The sequence below is a fragment of the Pelodiscus sinensis genome, chromosome 5, assembly GCF_049634645.1.
Source record: "Pelodiscus sinensis isolate JC-2024 chromosome 5, ASM4963464v1, whole genome shotgun sequence".
Taxonomy (NCBI): Eukaryota; Metazoa; Chordata; order Testudines; family Trionychidae; genus Pelodiscus; species Pelodiscus sinensis.
The window spans coordinates 114,735,645-114,750,081 of record NC_134715.1 but is presented as its reverse complement, the minus strand read 5'-3'; the positions used below and the strand labels follow the sequence as shown (position 1 = coordinate 114,750,081).

The 14,437-nt window shown below is 42.1% G+C and overlaps 1 long non-coding RNA gene across 1 annotated transcript in view; it reads right to left on the bottom strand.

The window, feature by feature from the left end:
- The window catches only part of LOC142829482 (uncharacterized), a 48,790-nt gene that overhangs the window by 20,761 nt on the left and 13,592 nt on the right, over positions 1 to 14,437 (bottom strand). Inside the window, exon 2 of the long non-coding RNA XR_012903908.1 lies at positions 6,433 to 6,563. This is a non-coding gene — a long non-coding RNA (uncharacterized LOC142829482). The remainder of the gene's footprint in view (positions 1 to 6,432; positions 6,564 to 14,437) is intronic.

Genomic DNA, 14,437 nt, shown 5'->3' with positions numbered 1-14,437 from the left:
GCTGGTCGACATCCAAAGCCGTGATGTGTCTCACAGTAATACAAGTGCAGTGGGTAAGATCTGAAATATAGATTTTTGGGGAGGAACAATGTCTCTGATGCTTAGGTAATGAGCCAAAGAATCCTTTTGTAACAGCCTCCACTGGAGTCAGCAGATACTGAACTCTCTTCACCATGTAACATGCTTGTAACAATTTGAAACTGTGCCCCATGGTACATGCCCAGTGCAGGAAACAACGAGCAGTCTCCTTCAAGCACTCCTAAATATCATACCTCTAATTACACCTTCACTTGTAGGACCCAGGTCAAATCTCATCCACTTCTCTGTAGCAAAAACAGTTACCCTCCAATCATTGTGAGGTGCTGTGTGTGAAATGACTTTAGCAGTGCTAGACACCAGTCTCTACTGAGGAGCTTCCATACAAAATGATCATGAGTATCACAACCCCCAATTATAAGTGGCAAAACTTTTTGTCACCATCAGCAGAGAGGAATTGACCTGGTTACAGGTTAGCCGCATTTCTGTCCCCTTTCTGGTCTAATTATGTAATACTGTCAGGCAGAACTGAACTTGGGACCACTGGAACTTAGCGCGTGAGCTAAAAGCCAACTGGCTCTCAGCTAAGGCTAAACAGCAAACTCATTCATTCTCTCTGTAAGTGGTCTAAGTGCAGTAGGTAGGACAGTACACCACACCCAGAAGGTGTTACAATTACACCCTTCACCGGCGGTGGGATTCTCCAATTCTCTCACTCATAGGTACGCCTACAAAACGGTGCTATTTCGGGATAATATCCATTATTTACATTCAAAATAATGGGCTTCTTATTCCAGCTTCCTGTAAACCTCGTTGCATGAGGATTAAGGAAGACGCCAGAACAGCGATTTATTTCAAAATTTAGTGCTGTATAGACAGCACCAAATTTCAAAATAAGCTACACAATTTGTATAGCTCAGATTGTGTAGCTTATTTTGACTTAAGGGTGCAATGTAGACACACTCTGAGGCTACATCTACACTGGCATGATTTTGCGCAAATACTTTTAATGCAAGAGTTTTTGCATTAAAAGTATTTGTGCAAGAGGGCATCTATTTTGTTCCAGGACTCATCGTAAGAACGATGCGCTTTTGTGCAAAAGTGTGTCTACATTGGCGGGACGCTTTTGCGCAAAATCTTGCTACTGTAGACACAGCCTAAATGTTTAAGGATGGTAAGCGAGCCAGAGGAACCTTCTTCAGATACTCCCAGTTAACAAAGTGCTTGATAACAAAGCTTTCACTGTACCATTTTTTAAAATTTCTTGACATTTCCTCAAACCCACTACAGTTGTAGGTAGAAAATTCATACCTAATCTAAAATAATTAACCATTGCCAGGAACCACTGGACATCCTTTCATTGACTGAGGATGTAGCATCACTTCAATGGTTCAATGCCTTTGTCAGGAATAATATCTACATCAAAAATCATTTCTGTAATACCTAAAACACATTTCTACCTATCTCATTTCAAATTTGCAGCTCTAATTGCATCCAAAATTTCCCAAAGGCTACACTCATGCTCCCCTTTAATTGAGGTGTTGACACTCCTAAGATGTTTATATGGTTTTGTGGTATGCTCCTGGTGTTGAAGCTATGTTGATGGGGAGGTGTAAGAATCTGTATTTTCCCCAATGGGCACTAAATGTGCATAGCAAAGCTTTAATTTTAGCTGTCAAGAAACTGAGGAGGCATCCAATGTACTGAAATATTGGCAGTTTACTTTTTAAAGCCTTGCTGAAATCTTTCAGATCAAAGCATATGCAGAGTGGAAATTATTTATCCCACCAATGAGCAAGGTGCTCACCCATTCCATTGGCTCCTCAGTTTTTTTATATGATTTGCATTGCTTCCATCCTTGCAAACTCAGTCTTGAGGTGATCACTGAGTGGAAATAAAACCTTTCTACATGGATGGATAACTGGAGAGGTCTGCCTGTTCCTCTGGATTGTATGTTCACCCTGCAAGCAACCCAATAGGATTGTGATATTTCTGAATGAGTGTCTCATATTCAGTATGATCCTGGGGGGGAGGGGGGAGAGAATTTGTTTTACCAGACTGAGTTTTTCACAGGCAGACAGGCCTAAAAATGGTGTTACCTCCTTTGGTACTTCAGTGAATTGTAAAAACATCCTGCAGAGCCTTACATTTGATGCTAACAGTACCCCTCCCCTTCATTGGTATATTTGTTCCAGAATAACCAGTTACCTTCTTTGTTGGTCCCACTTTTGATCTTATTTCCAGCCTCTGACAAAAACAAAAGTAGCTGGTGTGGCCTGGTAATGCGATGCACCAGTAAGAGAGTGTCCCACTGGGGGCAGGACTCTGGGTGCTGATGACCACTATGGACAGGTAAAGTTTCTGTTCAGGTGCTGAGCATGGGTGGTCCACCCATCACCTTCTGCCCCTATCCCTTTCCTTCTAACTTCCTCCCACACAGGAGCCCAAACCCTCACTAAAACACACACGCGCACTTCTGGTCAGACAGTTAAAGGTGGAGGAGTGAGGCCCCAGCCCTGGTGGGCCCCAGCCACTCTGAGCTCCTGTGGGGTTCAGACATAGTGCACCCTCCAGGAATCCAGTGGCTGGGCAGTGCCGTCACTGCACCTTTGCCAGCCCTGGGGATCCAGGAGCAGGGCAGTGTGGTGGCTGCACTCCCAGCCTCAAGCTCTCCCCAACCCTCAGCTACTCATGCCACAACTCCACTGCCCTGGGCCTCCCACAATTCCAACCACCTGTCCTGACACTCCCACACGCTGCTCTGACTCCTGCCCTGAGCATCCCCCCCATTCCATCCCACACTAAAATTGTCAAAATAATGTTGAGCTGGGGGACTTCTTACTGATTCCTGTAACCTTCATTTTATGAGGTGTAAGGAAAGTCAGAGGAAAAGTGTTCTCAGATTTCCTGCTGTGCAGAGAGGACCAGAAGCCAGAATAAGCTATTTTGACTTCAGCTACGCAATTGACATAGCACAAGTTGTGTGGTTTATTTTGCCTTTAGCTCTGCTGTGTAGAGGTGCCTTAGTCTCTAAGGCTAAGTCTACACTATAAAGAAAAGTCAGAAAGGTACACAAATTGCGAATTGCAATTAGTGTATCTTTTCCCGCTTCTCTTTCGAAAGGGCTTTTCTGAAATTTGGCGCGTCTACATGGCGTCAAATTTTGGAAAAACCTTCTCTTTCAACACATCCCTTCTTCCACGTGAAATGAGGTTTACATGGATGGCAAAAGGAGGAGTCCACTTTTTCGGAAATGTTTCCAAAAAAGAGGATGTGTTCCTTAAATATGGTATAGCTTTTCTGGGATACTGGAGCTGCAATCTAGACGTAGCCTAAGGTGTAATAGGACTCGTTGTCTAAGCTCCTATGTGCACTATGAATGGCATAATTGTTTAATTCACTTTCAATTGATAGTATCCACTCACACATCAGCTTTGCTTGATCCTACCTTATCTACATAAAACTCCTAAATTAGATTGTGTTCAACTGCATGCACTTGATTTTTTCTGTATTTGGGATCTGCAGCATTTTGCAAAATTATTTTCCCATGTGTATGTCAGTTTGCCAAAGGCAAATGTCTGTTTTGGGCCAAGCTGTGAGCCGATCCACATCTTCCACATAATAGACTGTACTCAGTCTCTCCAGAAGCAGTGTTTTTCATAGTGGTTGGTTCCACTTTTTGATCTGACCTTTTCAAATGTCCTTTAGTACATGGACAATCCCTTCTGGTGAATTCAGCTCTTTGGCTTGTACTTTCACTGTTTCTGCTGCCCTGGAGAGATTTTTCTAGTTAAATCTCCTTTACAGAGCAGTAGTCTTTAATGCCACAAAAGATGTTGGCTCTGACTGGAGATTGTCAACTCACCAAAGTCACAAGGACTGTAATTCTGTGACATGTTGCTCTAGGTGGCATCAAGTTTTTATATGCCTATGAAAATGTGTCTCAAAGAACTCATTCTTTTCACCATGCAAAGTTCCCCAAATGTCAGTAATCTGTATTTTCCTTAACTTCATCTCTTCACCTTTTTCAAACTTAAAGTTCTTATGAATATCCAATGCTTCTGCCTCAACAACATGCAAAAAACTAAGGATTTCACTTTATCATTTTCTCTTCTGCCCCCATGGCTGCTCAATACTATTCAAATCTGTTAGAAAATTTTCCAGGTCTCTGCAATGTCACCTGACAATTGCAGAGTGGATGGAGGTTGCAGCATATCCATCTTTGTCTTTCTTTCCTTCCTCATAACACTCTGTGCCGGTGGGAAATAGTTCTCCCATTGGCACAATAAACCGTATGTCAGTGGGAGAAGCTCTCCTGCTGACAGTGCTGTGCACGCTGGCATATATAGATCAGTGTACTTTGGTTCACTCAGGCTACGTCTAGACTGCAGGCTTCTTTCAGAAGAAGCTTTTCTGGAAGAGATCTTCCGAAAAAACTTCTTCTGAAAGAGCATCCACACTGCCAAAGCACATCGAAAAAGCAATCTGCTTTTTCGAAAGATAGTGTCCATTCAGTGTGAATGCTATCTCGCATTTAAGCTGTGGTTACTATGGATGGAATAGCCACCAGGGCACTTGTACTTTTTCCTCTTTTCTCTTCCTTCAAAATAACTCCCTCTTCCCTGTCCACAAATGCCTTTTTCCACAAAAGCTATGTTAGAAAAAGCCTTCTTCCTCCTAGAGAGAGGTTTACAAATGTTGGAAAACCCCTCTATTCCTTCCATTTTCTTTTGAAAGAACATGATTAGTGTGGATATAAGTGACTTTTTTTAGAACATTGGCTGTTTTTCTGAAAAAAACTCTGTAGTGAAGACATATCCCCGAGGAGCAGCTTATTCACACCATTGGGTAACACACATTATACCAAAGAAAGATGTAATGTAGCCCTCGCCTTCCTGTGCAGGTCTAAGTATCTATAATTTGGAAGCTCTTAAAGTACGTTTATCAACAAGTGAAACAAAGCATTAAAATAAGTTTTGAAGACAAAGCCGCAATGCATATTTAGTCTCATCTAATCTTATGTTTTCACTGCAAGCCAAATTAAATGGCATTCTCTCTTCAGCAACAGAAAGAGATCCGTGTTCTATACTATTTTTAGGAGTCGGGGAAGTCTTGGCTCCCAGGCTGGTGCCATTTTATCTTCACAACTTGTCTCAGATTGTTCTCCCATTTTTGGTGAAGCAGTGTTCTCTGGAGTCCAACTCTCTGTGTATGCCCAACTCTCTGTGTATGCCTGAGCCTAATTACCAGAACTCTTAGCTAGATCCGACCTAGCAGTCAGCTGAAATATTGCTCAATGAACTGGTTAAACAAAGCCTTGCTGTTAAATCTTCCTTTCCCCCCTCCCTAAGCCATCTAATAAGAGAATTCTCTCCTGGGAAGGTTGCTCCACTGTTTGTCAGATCTCCCCATCCAGAATTAGCATTTGCTGAAATGGTCTTCTTCCTCTTCCATTCCAACATCCTACCTCTGAAATTCAATGTATAATGTTTTGAGGTGCAGGTCAAATCAATATACATGACCCTACTCTCCCCTGCATTTCAGTAAGAGTCTTGCTTGAATAATGATGGAATAAAAATGAGTGGGGACTTTAGGGCCTGGATTAATGACTATAAGAACTTCCATCCTGCTTTATCTACAGTGTCTCAGAATAAATCAGCTCTCTCAAAACAGCAATTTGGACATCATGATGGCAAACTAGATTAACTCCCTTTTCACTGGTTCTGGATGAGTATAAATCCATTGACTTCAGTAGAGTTACCCATTTACATCCATGCAAGAGGGAAGAGAATCAGTTTAATTAAAAATCATATTAAATCAGTTGAATCTTGTTTATTCTGGTAAATGTCTTATCTAAGAATATTCAAATTGGCAGTCTTCCAGTAAAAGAGGAAGTATATTAAGTGCCTTTTTAGTGTCATAGATTGTACAGGTTGGACCTCCAAAAACCATTGGCACTTGGGCTGGGATGGGGCTGGAGCCAGAGACATGGCAGCCCAAGGAGTGGAGGTGAGGCGGGGGACACGGCAGCCACCGCAGCTCTGGCAGCCCTGGGTAGCAGGGCCCAGGATGAAAATGCTGACGCAGTGGGTCTTTGCCCATGAAAGCTTATGCTCCAAAACATCTGTTAGTCTATAAGGTGCCACAGGACTCCTTGTCGCTTTCACATTGAAGTTATAGACACATAGCCAATATTTGTAACTTGAAATACAGTAGTGACACATGGATTTAAACAGGCTCCTCATCTTTAGTAAATCATAGCTTTTCCATTGACACCTTTTATGATATACTTTGTACCAGTTTTGTTGCAATTGTCTAACAGTGGCAATATTATGCATATAAATGGTTATATTTCAGTAACACCACATCATAAAAGCCAAGGTAAAAGGAATGCACCTTGTACTTGGGGTAGAAAGTAGTGACCTTTGTGATGCTCTTTATTTCCTGAGGGAATTCATGGCACCACAGAATGTATTTCCGGTACAGATGATTGTTAATTGCAGGATGGAGCTGATGGCCCTCACAACCTGCAGAAGGAGACAAACACACAAAACAGAGAATGAGAGAGAGTGCGCCTGAGCCCTTGGGAGGTGCCCACCCCACTCCCCGTCCCTCCCCCAAACACCTCAGAAGCCACCCCTATGAGGCTGCATCCCTAGCAGCAGGACTGTGTGAGAGTAGGATGACACAAACCCCTTGCCCCCCACACCCAGCCCTGCACCCCTCCAACCCCCTTTCCCTACGGTTCCCTTTCCAGGACTCACTCCTCCCCCTGCAGGGACTCCAGCCAGAGAGTGCCTTATTTCCATAAGGAGGGCCGCGATGGTGGACTTTCCCACCCTACCAGTAGCTATGTGGGGTGGTTACCTTCCAAAGGGCGATTGAGATCCACTTCTGCAGGAGGATGGTTGGGCTGCCGCGGAGTGTTGTATCATTGAAGGGCAGGGTCAAGCCAGGCACAGAACTCCAAAAAGGTGGTCTTCCAAATATGGAAGTTTTGGAGCCACTGCTGGTCATCCCACTACTCCATCACCAGTCAGTCCCACCAGTCAGAACTGGTGTCCAGCCTCCAAAACTGTCTCTCCACTGTGAGGTGCGGTTGCAAGGTTCTTGCTCCCACACACAGGGAGAGGGTCTCAAGGATGAGCTTGGTGTCGAGCTCGTGGAGGGCCATGAAGGCAGCCTGCACAAATTGCAGCATGGCCATGTGAAGCCATCACATGCCCAGGTACAGCTCCAGCATCATGTCAAAAGGAAAAATGCTGTGGAATCCAAAAGCTGGGCAACAAAAGCACACGCAGCTCAAATTTTGCTGTTCCTCGGATAGGTAGGCAAGCATGCAGCAGAAGCAGAGAAACGACTATCCAAGGGGGTCCATTTAAGCGTGTCTCTCAGCTAGGCTTCAACATCAGCACTTGGAAGCAACCACTAACCTAACTCCCTGCCTGAACTGGTTCCAGGTGGCATATATACAAGATAGCGTCCAATCAATGTGGACACTATCTTTCAAAAAGCAGATCACTTTTTCAATGTGCTTTTGTTGTATTGATGCTCTCTTTTGAAAAAAGTTATTCTGGAAGATCTCTTCCAAAAAAACTTCTTTTGAAAGAAGCTTGTAGCCTGCGTCTCATTTTCAAAGGCAACTTCTGCTCTGCAAAGCCTAAATACCTTTAAAAATCTGAACTAAAATCCTGCAAGGACTTAAGCTCAAGGACTATGCAGGTGGATATAGTTACTTATGTGCTCAAGTCTTGGAAAGAATGAGCCTCTGGCTCATGGCTAAATGTAAACTGGGTTATGATCCCATAAGGATTTGTATTTCCCTTTCCCCCTCACTGTCAGAGAGACAGGTATTATGAGGGTCAGTTTGTAGGCCCAGTTCTAACTGTGAATCAGCTACAAAAAGTGAGTGACAGTTCATAAGAGAAATCCAGACAGCCTTGAAAACACCACTGGATCTGGCTGTAAATCCCAAACATATACATACCTCCCACTTATGTCTTATGCTTCCTCTTCATCCTCCTATTCCTATGCCTTCTGTAATACAATCTCAGCCTAGTTGGCCGAGACTTTTTTTTCTTTTTCTGGCATCAGTGCAATAAGTCTGTGATCAGATTAAGGCATCTAAAAGCAATGCTCAAAACAGCCAAATGCTGGAACAAGTTGCCAGATTAGAGGGTGGCTAATAAGACAAATTGCCATCTCTGTGTTTCTCCAGGAGGTGAAAGTCAACATCAGGGATGGAAGCTATGTTTTTTTCTATTTCTGCTGTTCTTCTCTCTAGCCTGGTGTTTGTTAGTCTTTAAGGAAATTGAATCAGACTTTGACAATAATGCCAGTCTCTTTAAACCATTTCCCATGCCCCTCAAAAAAGAGACAGTTATTACCACCTTTAATGCTATATAATAGAATGTCAAAGTAAGGGTGTTTTCCTTTCAAAAATTCTTTCTAGCTACAGAAGGAAACAAGGGATGTTAAAATGAAAGTCTTTTTTGATATTTCACATTTCAAATGCTTTAGCTATTTTTCCTTCTCTCTGTAAGTTCATTAAAAAAAATTTAACCTTTTCTAAATGAGTGTTTGCCATCATAGGACTAAGTAGGCTGAAATCTCTGTCCACCAAACCCTGAATCTTGTATAATACTGTACAGTTTCAGGATCATGATAATTAGACTCTTTGGGTATGTCTACACTTGCAGCCTATTTCAGAATAGGGCTGCAAATGTAGGCATTCAGAATTGCAAATCAAGCCCGGGATTTAAATATCCCGTGCTTGATTTGCATCTTCCTCATTGCAGGAGGAATAACAGGTTGTTTGAAATAGGGCTTTATTTCGAACGGCGGTTTCACTGCCACGTGTAGACACGGGCAGTTATTCTGGGCTTGTAAATTTCAAAAATGGTGCCCGACCGGGAAGATGCAAATCAAGCACAGGATATTTAAATCCCGGGCTTGATTTGCAATTCTGAATGCCTATATTTGCAGCCCTATTCCAAAATAGGCTGCAAGTGCAGACAGACCTAAAGAGTCAAAGGTGTTACCAAAATTAACATATGCTCTTTAGGGTTAAAAAAAAGTGGGATTGTTAAGGGTATTTAGACATCTACAGAGATTTTAAAAAATGCATTGGTAACTGAGTCTTTAGGCACCTAAACACCTTTAAAAATATGGTCCTTGGTCACTTTTGAAAACATTACTCTCATGCTTGTAATTAGTTTCAGTGCACAAAAGGAGTTAGTGAGTTTCTCATTCTGGTTGAGCAAAATAACTGATAATTTACGCAACACAAATTCAAGTAATAGTAAAGCTGTGCACAGAGACCTACTCCAACACAGCCTATATTTTGAAGTTATATCAGTTTCCTTCTGATATATAACAGGGAAGATATAGATCCTAACAGAGTAACAGATTCTATAGCTTCGTATCATTCATTGTAGTATCATATTTTTGTACATGATTTGTTATGATGTTGTGCATATATGTAGGTGACAAGCAGAAATAACATGTTCACTGAAGCACATTATTAAGTAATATTATTATTACTACTACTACTAGGTTTTGAGTAATGCTGGGAAAATCCTCCCCACAGAAACTGTAGCTTTTGGCAGGGCAAGATGCTGTGGTGCAAGAAAAACAATGTAGATAAATATTGGAAACTATTTCTGGTTGTGAAGCTTCCCTAATGTGAGAGGACTTGAATTTACCACTCAAACCATTTCTGGGAGGGATGGTTTCTGCTTGGTTTCCAGGATTCCACAACATGGTTACATGACATTATATTCTACAGTAATTTACCAATGTTTTCAATAGGACAATGCTGGATTCGTTGGCAACAAAGCTTCCATCCATCATGAGCAAATATAACTCCTGGGGGAATCCTGCACCAGTGCATAATGCAGAATTTGCACAGAGTTATTGTTCTCCACAGCAATTCATTTTTCTTCCTTCAGAATTGATGTGGCAGTGCTACTAGTTGCCATTAGGGGCTGATGGATCCTGCAGAGCCTGGCTCCCCAGCTTGCAAATTGAGGACATTGCTGGGGGAGGAGGAGAAGCTGGAGGATTCCCAGAAGCTGAAGATTCTCATGCCTCGAAAGAAGCATACAGAAAACTCCGTACAAGCTCTTAACCCAGCATCAGGACCTCCCTCTGGATCCCTGGGCTCTAAGGGAGAGGCTATATGAGTGTCTGGGCCAGGGGGACACACGTAGCCCCCCAGCACTTCTCCAGTACCTCACCCCCACTCCACAATTGCACTCTTGTAGTTTCCTCTCCCCTTACCAACTTCCGTATGATAACCTTACGGAGGTAGGGTGAAAAAATAAGAATAAACTAAGAGGCCAGAGAAGTAGAGTTTTCCCCCATCCTCCCAAGATGTGCCCAGCTGCAGTGAGTGACATATCCAGACTTGTCTTTGAAAAGGCACCTTGAATTTCCAGAAGACAAATTTCTGCCACAATTTGTGAAAGAACAAGTCGGCCTGAAGGTACAATTAGCCCTCCATGAATTGAACACAAGTCATTGGATAAGAAATAGATATGCCGAATTCTTTCATTCTCCAAATATGATAATAGACTTGGGTCTCTCTGACTCTCAAGAGATAGCTGCTTCTTAATGGAGGATATCCAAGGGGGAGTAAGTTTCATATCCTTCCCCATGACCTTCCATTAAACTTCTGATTCTGTATTCCATAATTTCAGGCCTGTGATAAACTCCAGATCTCTCCACTTTAGATTGTTGGAACATATAGCACATAATACATGTTTACAGAAAGCATGGATCAGGAGTCTAAAACAGGACAGTGAATTTGATACAAGAAACTGCAGCGAGAGAAAAATCTTTAAATGCGAGAACTTGAAGATCAATTGTGACCCAAAGCACTTATCATTAATTAGGGAAATATTGATAGCAAAAGAGAAAAAAAGTGTGATCATATTAAGTGCAGATTAAAGATATTCATTTAAAAACCATATTAAACTGTGTCACATGAAAAGTGAGGGGAGCCAAAGATGACACTCAAGAGAAAGGGGAACAAGGCAGAGTGACAGGATTCAGAGGTAGGACTTCCTAGCGTGTGAAATAGGAGCCTACAATAAGATGGGATCATAAGCAGGGTTTGAAAAACCAATGGGAATAAAATCGAGTGAATTTAGTGGCACCTTAGAGCAGAGCTGCTAAAGGGCAAGACGTAACCCTGGAAGCAGCAGTGCCATGGGTTTGTTGCTCTTTTAGGAGAGGAGGAGGAAGAAAGAACAGAGGACAATGGATTCCTAGCTTGAGAACTAAGACATCTCAATGAGAGCATGACAGCAACGCGGCAGAGAGGGAATTTCATAACATGGCAGTAGTCAGACCTGGAGAAGCTTCCTTTGTGAGCCTACCTTGGCTCAGACATGAGACACAGTATCTGGAGACTCAATGTGATGGACAAAATGATTCTTGTAGGACACTTACCATACTGCAGGAATCATTTCTCTAGCACATGCAACCCTTTTGACAAGTCTCAGCACCATGAGAGTCTCATATGTAAGTAATTTGTAACTCTGTAGGTGAGAAAACAAACTGGTATGGAACAAAGATAACTTTAGAACTAAAATACGGTATCATCCCTGCTTTTTAGGGGGATACAAGATGTACAGTGAAGAGGAGACCTGTAGTATTATAGTTCTGCTAGCATGGCTCCCCCATCTCCAAAACTACTTCTGCAGCAGCACACAGAACTGGATACCCCTACACCTTTTGCAAGCTCCCAGAATTATCCAGCCCTAGCCTGACAGCACTTCTGTCTCATTACTTTGTGTTCCCCAATCTTTCTGCACCTGCTGTCTCGTCCTATACTTGGATGATAAGTTTTGGGGACAGAGACTATCTTTGTTAACACAATGAGGTCTTGGCCTGGAACTGGGATACCTAGATGCTACTACAATGCCATTAATAACATAGTTCCACTGCATCTTTCCTTCTCTACAAATGAATATTCTACTGTAAAGCCAAAAGTAGTGTTCAACTCCTCCTTTCCACTGGGGATGGAGATTAGAATGAAGGATATTATACCTGACAGTCATTCTGTGGCCCGTCCACATCTATGACAACAGCAAGACTGCCAGTCTCTGTACAGAGCTTATCAAATTCTGCTATGCTGTGACACACCTTAACATTGTCAGGCCTGCCTACAAGGGGTGGTGGGACAAAGGGAGCAGTTGCCCCAGGGCCCAGCAATTCTAAAGGGCCCAGGGGTCCCAGCCAGCACTGCTGCTACTGCCATAACGGGGCCCTTTGAATTGCCACTGGCGTGCCATGCAGCATGCTCTGGGTGGCTCTGAGGGTTGGCACTCTGAGTGGTATTGAGGTCAGCTGCTGCCAGCCCCACTCTTTCATCCCAAGGCCCCAACCCATCTGGAAGTGCAGAGCTGACTCCCCCCCACACACCTTGTCCAGGGGTCCTTCATTCAGCTATGTGCATTATTGTATTGTATAAGGACGTGTCTACTCTAGGAAATTATTTTGAAATAACTGAATTCGACTTAACTCCTAATTTTACAAAAATTGAAATAGTGTGTCCCCACTATGGGGAAGCCTTGAAATGACTTTTAAGCAGGTTCCATTAATGTGGATGCACTATTTCGACTTAGAGCCCCAGAATGCACTGGGGAGTGCTTTCAAATTACTCTGGGGAGTAGTTATTTGAAATAGGAGCATCGGTGCTTCCACACTACCGTTATTTTGAAATTACTATTTTGAAATTAGCATTATTCCCTGAGGAAAGCAGGAGTACAGATTTCAAAATAAGCGGTCCATTATTTCACAAGAAAGGGCTTGGTAGTGAGGATATTTCACTTATAAATTCGACTTAAGGGGGTTATTTCGAAATAAAGCCCTAGTGTAGACCAGGGCTATGTGAGCATGGTTCGATTATACTGTACTTCCACTTACGCAAGTAAGGAAACATCTTCATTCTTCCTTCGCCTATGAAGAAATCATCTAACAAATTTTCAGAGATGGGATAACATTCTCTGGTAAAACACAGAAGAATTTTACCACTGATTAAGTTAGCGCTAGGTTAGAAGTTGTTATTTCAGTGTGAAAGAGCATTAAGTGTGTGCCAAAAACAAGGTGCTTGTCATTATGTGTGCATTTTTCTGCAAACTCCCCCACATAACCCTGAGCTAGGGAATGACATTTAATTCCCAGCAGTCTTTATTGACACAGTGTGGAGTTTTTGCTGCCTCTGATGGTTTTTAAACTTAGCCAAAGGTTGTCAGCCACCAAGACATTTTTTCTTAAAGAGATAAAACCTTTAGCCAAGTCTTATATCTTAGTATTGCTCTTGCAAGAATTCTTGCTAATAACATTGGATCACTGTACAAATCTTGTAAAGGGAACAATGAAGTGAAAAGATTGTAAACATGGTCAGAAAATTTTCAAATTTGTCTGAATGTATGTTTGTAGGCAACTTCTCTCTATTTGTTCAGAATCTATTATGATGAAGGATGATAATATTCTAGGTGTTACACAAATCTACTTACACATGGAAATATAGAGGCTGCAGGTAATTTCTTGTTATTTTACAAGGTAGTTTCCACAAGTTGCAAATCTGAAAGGCAGCCAGTAGGGAACATATGAAGAACAAAAGAGTCTGACTGCCAGTGTTATGACATAGTACAGGGCAGTCTCTAAAATGTAAGGGGGAGCAAATGCAAGTCTTGCTGAATAACTAGAAGGATACAGCTGTAAGATCCTCTCCTAACCATTTCAGCAGGGGAAATAACTTGGTAAATCTTTTCTCTTCACATATTTGGAAGCTACCTCATATTTCTTAGAGGTGGTTGGAACATTCAGCAGAACATTCCCCTGTCAGAAGATGCCAGTTTGTCAAAATAAAAATGGGAATGTATTGATTTCAACATAAACTGGCCTGGATTATTTAAGTGTTTCCACCAAAATATTGTGGCATTTCACGTCTTTAAAAAAAAACAATTTAAGGTTTTGACTTCTCTCCAAAACCTCCAAAGTGTTTGTGGAAATGGAATTCAGTTTCCCAGTCAATTGTTTCTCTAGATTTATAGAAATTTTACTTCTTAATGGTACTATAGTTCAACAGTTTAGAAGAAAGTGGCCCCCTCTCCTATTACTTCAGAATTCTGGCCACAATTTGCAGGATCTGAATATTAAGTTTTTGTGACCCAGTAGGAATTTAGGCAGATTATTTCCAGACCATACAGTCAATTGAAGGAGTAATACACATTGCAAGCTGGCGGGGGTAACAGGACAGAACTCAGCAGTAAGTCAGAGAGAAAGATCATGTTCAGTGAGAGAGGAATGTAACTTTGATTCTTTGTAGTTTTTACATGTGACCCCCTTTCCTTCTCCCTCTCCATCCAGTTTCTGCTCTCATGATGTT